The 7,500-nt window shown below is 38.1% G+C and overlaps 1 protein-coding gene across 1 annotated transcript in view; it reads right to left on the reverse strand.

Annotated features, from left to right (window-relative positions):
• Nucleotides 1-7,308, reverse strand: part of LOC125043175 (E3 ubiquitin-protein ligase UBR2-like) — a gene marked incomplete in the record, with an annotated part of 126,590 nt that extends 119,282 nt beyond the window's left edge. The window contains 1 exon segment of the mRNA XM_047639168.1: nucleotides 7,266-7,308.
• Between the last annotated feature and the right edge of the window lie 192 nt (nucleotides 7,309-7,500).

Raw genomic sequence — 7,500 nt, forward strand, 5'->3', positions numbered from 1 at the left:
ATAAATCAGTTGAGTGATTTGTATAAAATGTTTAATTTCATTTTATTTCATTCTTATACACTAAACATCTAAAATATATAAGACATCTTTCCCTAAAGTCCTTTTTTAAATAGCCAACGGAAATAACAAGTTAGCATTAGAGAAGTATCAGACAAAAGCAAACAGTATAGCAACAGATTGTTTTGAAAACCAAACACAAACACCGTTAGAAATCTACAAATATTGTTTAAATATCAATACTAATGACACTAATAACATAGCTATATAACTAGTAAATCCCTCATTTCACTACTCCATTTCTATAAAAACAAACTCAATTGGGACCGACCTATAAACAATAAAACTTAACAAACCGTATATTTTCCAAGTAAACAAATTACATTCTAGACTACAGGGATAGTCCCTATGACAGAATGTGTTATTTAGTTTAAAAGTGCCCCCTCCCCTAAAGAAAAAAAAATAATAATAATAAATAAATAAACAAATAAAGAAAGAAAGAAAAAAAAAACATAAAAAAATGGGATCTTTTGGAAAATGTGTCAAGAAAAATAAAAGCCAACTTGCCCTACCAGAAAAACAAATTCTAGTCATCACTTTAGCTGCACATAAGCTTTTCAATCCCACTGGAGACATGATGCATAACATTTTGCATCAGATCAAGAACTTCCAGTATGAAATCACCTTTCAGAGAGCACATCACAAAGTTTAAATGATAAGAATCTTTTACAAAAACAAATAATAATTCAGTATCAGTAAAACATTATCAGGAGGAAAAACAAACCGAAAAACTAACAATCCTTTTCACAACCTTTCCTGATGTTTATCGATAAAAAAAAAAACAAGAAGAAAAAAAAAACATGTATTGACCTCTAACCCAAACCCCAGGAACAATGCAAAACCATCATGAAAAAAAACAAAACAAAAAAAAAACAGACTAAGAATAACCACAATAACACTGCATCAAAACAGCAACCTCAGCAAGCACAAACAGACCTACCAGCATCCTCCCCGAAGGCAACAAAAATAGGCGACGCCAAAACACAAAGGGTAAGTGTGACAATATGAATGCTCCCTGGTTGGAGACTGAATAAGTGAAGGGTTGAGGACCTCATGTGCCTACCCTTTGTGCACTTCACCTACTCTGTTCTTGGCAGGAGTGCAAGATGGGGCCTTTGGTCTCTTTGTGCTTTAAAAGAGACTCTTGCTTCACAGGATGATGACTTATTTTTTTCTTCATTATTACCGTTAGGTTTATATTATGTGGAAGGGATGTAGATATTAATAGGATACCCTTTAATTTATCATAGCTATATGAAATAATGTACCTATGTATGATAGTGTGTGTGTGTGTGTGTGTGTGTGTGTGTGTGTGTGTGTGTGTGTGTGTGTGTGTGTGTGTGTGTGTGTGTGTGTGTGTGTGTGTGTGTGTGTGAGAGAGAGAGAGAGAGAGAGAGAGAGAGAGAGAGAGAGAGAGAGAGAGAGAGAGAGAGAGAGAGAGAGAGAGAGAGGAAGAGAGGAAGAGAGGAAGAGAGGAAGAGAGGAAGAGAGGGAGAGAGGGAGAGAGGGAGAGAGGGAGAGAGGGAGAGAGGGAGAGAGGGAGAGAGGGAGGGAGAGAGGGACGGAGAGAGAGAGGGAGAGAGGGAGGGAGAGAGGGAGGGAGAGAGGGAGGGAGAGAGGGAGGGAGAGAGGGAGGGAGGGAGAGAGGGAGGGAGAGAGAGAGGGAGAGAGAGAGGGAGAGAGAGAGGGAGAGAGGGAGAGAGGGAGAGAGGGAGAGAGGGAGAGAGGGAGAGAGGGAGAGAGGGAGAGAGAGAGGGAGAGAGGGAGAGAGAGAGGGAGAGAGGGAGAGAGGGAGAGAGAGAGGGAGAGAGAGAGGGAGAGAGGGAGACAGGGAGGGAGAGAGGGAGGGAGAGAGGGAGACAGGGAGGGAGAGAGGGAGACAGGGAGGGAGAGAGGGAGACAGGGAGGGAGAGAGGGAGACAGGGAGGGAGAGAGGGAGACAGGAAGGGAGAGAGGGAGACAGGAAGGGAGAGAGGGAGACAGGAAGGGAGAGAGGGAGACAGGAAGGGAGAGAGGGAGACAGGAAGGGAGAGAGGGAGACAGGAAGGGAGAGAGGGAGACAGGAAGGGAGAGAGGGAGACAGGAAGGGAGAGAGGGAGACAGGAAGGGAGAGAGGGAGACAGGAAGGGAGAGAGGGAGACAGGAAGGGAGAGAGGGAGACAGGAAGGGAGAGAGGGAGACAGGAAGGGAGAGAGGGAGACAGGAAGGGAGAGAGGGAGACAGGAAGGGAGAGAGGGAGACAGGAAGGGAGAGAGGGAGACAGGAAGGGAGAGAGGGAGACAGGAAGGGAGAGAGGGAGACAGGAAGGGAGAGAGGGAGACAGGAAGGGAGAGAGGGAGACAGGAAGGGAGAGAGGGAGACAGGAAGGGAGAGAGGGAGACAGGAAGGGAGAGAGGGAGACAGGAAGGGAGAGAGGGAGACAGGAAGGGAGAGAGGGAGACAGGAAGGGAGAGAGGGAGACAGGAAGGGAGAGAGGGAGACAGGAAGGGAGAGAGGGAGACAGGAAGGGAGAGAGGGAGACAGGAAGGGAGAGAGGGAGACAGGAAGGGAGAGAGGGAGACAGGGAGGGAGAGAGGGAGAGAAAAAGATATAAAAACCTACTTTTGATGGTTTTCTTAGAAATCTAAACAAGTTCCATTCACACTGACAAAAATTATCATTAAAATTTCTTAATCTTTTTTAGTGTGAGCAGGAGCTCTGAGATTTCAAGGAAAACCATCAAAAGTGGGTTTTTCTAAGCATATCTAAAGAGATAGTTCCACAAGCACTTGGTCATCTAAGAATCAATCTGTAGATGTACATTACTTTGTCTACTTACCTCACTATCAATAAAAAGAATCTTCATTTCTATTACTATCACACTGTTAACTTTATTTTTTTTAAATAAAACAACAACAACAGTCAAAAAAAAATAATTACTACAGTGACAACTTCCATATTCTCAACTCAGGGCCTAATAAAGGATTTCAAAATAACTACCCGTAAGCACCTATGGAGCTATTTATACAACAAAATAATAATGATGATGATGATGATGATGATGATGATGATGATGATGATGATGATGATGATGATGATGATGATGATGATGATGATGATGATGATGATGATGATGATGATGATGATGATGGTGATGATGATGATGATGATGATGGTGATGATGATGATGATGATGATGATGATGATGATGATGATGATGATGATGATGATATTAATAATTGTAAATCAATTAATTAAACAAAGCTAAAGTGGACAGTGCATGTTTCCGGCATCATTGGGTTTATGTATTTGTCCTAATGGATTGTTTTACATGACTGGGTGTGAAAGTTGTGCTTATTGGCTAACTTCTAATTTCATTGTTTCTCTTTCAAAATGAGATTAAAGTCAACTAAATCATATATTAAATTGCTATAAATTTACTTATATGAGAAGAACAAAAATAACAATAACTGACAGGAAAATATACAAGGGACTTTTGTCAGTGATTTCCTTTAAACAAATACAAATAATAACTGGTAAGATACATGTAGCAACTACAATTACTTGTACAATTAAATAAAACCTGAGTTCAAATTGGTAGTTTTCTATGGTTTTATTTCTTAACCTGATCTTGCGCAAAATAAAGAAACTCTACACAGTCTCAAGTTTATTTTGAAACTGATACACCAAGGTTTCACTACACTATATAAATCAAATTCACTATTAGCATAGGCTATCACAGTAGTCTACTTGAATAAAAAATGTTTCTACTTCCCAAGTTATTTAAGTAGTGAAAACCACCCATTAGTCTCCGAGTCAGATTTGCCATACAAATCAGAAAAAACAACTGGAAAATAGCTGGCTATTCCATGATAACAGATTACTGCCATATCCACCATACTATATATAAAAGGCAGGGGAGTATTTGCCTTCTTGCAAAAATAAAATATAATTTCAGAAAACTGTCGCACATTACTATTTTTGCATAAAATGAAAGGGAGTGTGTACGTGCAGTCAATGTGGAAAGAAGTAGATGTGCAACTGAGTGGCTCTATTTATGACATTTGGGATGGGTTACATATGTAGCATTATTTCTATTTTGTAATTACTGGCTTCAGAATCATGTAACTGCGTGATTTTGTAGGGTGATATTTTTAATTCCCACTCATACTTTTTTCCCAAAAATGTTTACTGTCTCTTTTTTTTTTAAACATGAGCTATCTACCAGTACTAGGTGGCACAACTAATATCCTAATATAATAATTTTGACAATTAACAAAGGTAGAAATCAAACTTCTAGACCAAAAACACCATCATTACTACTGCATTTTAAGATACACTTAGTACTAAAATAGATAGGCCTATTAATCAACGCCTTGATGGCTAAGCACTTTTGGAGCTGGAGCCATCTATATGTAGAGGAAACTGACAAAACAAACCCGAAGAGGACATTACATGTTCCCAAAGCATTGGGTTAATAGTTCAACAATGTAAACTGAAATGTACAAAATCTGAATTCTATCTAAATCAAAAGATCATATTTGTGCATATATATATATATGCAAGTGAAAACGGAAACTGATCAATGAACACAGAAATGAACATTGCATTCGTGAGTATATTAAATGGAAAATCTTACAATCACACTTACACAGGGCAAGTCAAAACACCTCCACCATATTCATTCCAGCAAAACAGATCTTGTAGACCACCCAAGGAATAAATCAATATCTTGCTAAAATACACATGAGGTGTATTAGCCTTGGTCAGTGAGCCTACAGCAACCAGGCAATATAGTGCTGCTGCTGGGTTCAACTAAGGTTTTGACAGGTTCTTCAATTATGCTCTATTTCTAATTTCCATCAGGAACTTCTCATGAAGCCTAATGTTGTTTTGTAAAACAAGCTCAAAGCTTTTTTTTTCTTTCTTTTAATAACATGGCCTATGTTACCTATGACTTTCACAAAGAAGACTTCATCTAAGAAAGTGAAAATAAAGAAGTTCTTTACATATACTGATATATAACTATAATATCAATATCAACTTTTCCCTCACTCCCCTATGAATAATAACTAGATTAAGCATTTTTGCTACCATCAATGTACATCTGTTTCGAAGCAGTGCCACCCGTTCTTAAAAGAACTCAACTGGACATACAATTCTTCTATAGATAACAATCAATCAAAACTAGCCTTACATGAAGAAGCAAATCATTCACAAACACAGTTTCCTTTCACTTATTGTGTATCACCATGTCATGCTATAAGATTAAAGGCATAGCATGGCAAGTATTATGTGAACATAGCAAAAAGAGGTATTAAGGTAGCAGGCTGTATTAGTAGATGATCCCCTCTGGTTCTATCATCATAAAAAGAACCAGTCCATGTAAATTCTACTAGAATATACATGCTGGAAGTTTGCTGGGCCTTTACCAATGCACTAACTAGCACAGAAGTAACTGCAATCACTCTGCATTTTGTGTGCCATATGGGGAAAAAAAATCATATTCAAAAAGTACTAAAGTTACATCTTTTTGCTCTAAAATACTCAACATTAAGTGGAAATCAAGTGCATGATAGATACACAATTTGTGCCCCTTGTCCTAGACAAACATTTCCTAACCTGAGGATGGGGAAGGAATTCACTAAGACAATCTACTAGTCTGCAATGGAAATTATGATCAAGATTATTTGAATTACAAAAATAATCATACAAAACAATGTGCCTTCCCTGGTTATCTTACATGCATAATTCATTCATTTTCAAACGTAACATCAAAATGGAATTTGTTACCAAGAGCGACCCACTCTCCAAGGAATCATGAGAACCCCAAAATCAAAACCTACCCTTTCCTACCTTCTATCTACTCCTAGGTAGGAGGGCAAGTACCCCTATACCTCATATTATTAGAACTTCCTGCTAACTTACAGAAATTATGACATTAAGAATTCTGGCTGTGTGAGGGTGTTGTGGACTTTGTCTCTGAGCAGTGATAAGCAGCAGATATTTTCGTCATTTCGCAATAAATACGAGGCCACAGCAGCTGTACCTGTGTTGTTTGACTATCTCTTATGCTCTATCAGATGATTGTTTCCATTTCCTTCTATCTTTAGAAATCACTATCCGTAACTATCAAAATACCTTTGTTTTCTTTACATATGTATCTTGTCTATAACCTTTGAAAAATACTTCCATAGTAGGGTAAAGTTACTAGATTTCTTTTTCTTTTTCACAGAAAATATCAAATAAATATTTATATCTCTTGTTACTACTAACTCTCAAAGCCAAGCAAGTAGATAAGTATTGACAGAATAAGTTGCAATCATTAAAAAAACAGTGCAAGATTATAAAACAGATGTGATACCCCAACTCCATGACAAAGACATGATACATGGCTGAATTCATGACCATTTCCCCTCAACCAAGTCATCCAGAATAAACAAATATAAAACAAAGAATAAATATTTTATCTGACAGCTGGGCAAATCACTTCCAGGAAAAAGAAACAAAATAAATAAAAGACTTGGAGAACTATATTAAAAGGGAAACAAACTTTCACTCTCACTCACCAAATTCTCTACATGTATTGCAGACCATAGTTGCTACTTCATTTGCAATGTCAACTCGGTCAAATTGCACGAATTCAACCAAAATTCCTGGCATATTTTAAGAAAAAGATTTTTTATCTGTGGAGCTCAAAAGACAAAGGGAGAGTCTTATCAAATACCTATCTGTTGCTCATTCAGCCTACTAATCACGCTATTTAGCAGCTTCGAGCGTAAACCAAATCACACCTCGGCACGAAACATGTCTGGAAATCCGTAAAGATAATGGAGGAGAAAAGATAAAACCAAAACTCACGCATAAATAATAAACTTTCAATTTCCTTCGCCACCAACCTCGACAAATCCGACTCGTTTTAATTCTTTCTTCGACTAAAGGCTAATACTCGATCTCCTTCCCTCAGAACACAAAGGAAGAGCGCAACGAGGCCTGTAAATTAGTACACGTTTTTGGGCGTAGAGTTGCTACCAAATCGCTGAAAAAAAGGAAAAAACAAAAACAAAAACAAAAAAAATATTATGTAAAAATATCAACTTACTTCTCTCACTCTTATATCAACTTCCTCCGCGCTCCTCTCACTAGATACTGCGAAACGCACTTATTTCACACACTCTTTAGCGCCAAAACAGACATCAAAGGGGTAGAAACTACGTCGCGAGACTTACACTTTCAGTCAAAAAAGTCACTTTAGTCTCAGTCACTTTCTCCTCGAACAGATGATACTACTACAAACCGCGCGAAGATCCACACGAACACCCACCTTGACATATCATTCACTATGGGAGTTTTTGTGGAATATTTTTATTGTGAATGAGATCCTTGGACGTGAAAATCAACTCTGTATTATATTTTGGAAGGTATTTTTCATCCTGGATAAGCTAAAAGCAACAAATAAGAGTA

This window comes from Penaeus chinensis, chromosome 33 (genome assembly GCF_019202785.1).
Source record: "Penaeus chinensis breed Huanghai No. 1 chromosome 33, ASM1920278v2, whole genome shotgun sequence".
NCBI lineage: Eukaryota > Metazoa > Arthropoda > Malacostraca > Decapoda > Penaeidae > Penaeus > Penaeus chinensis.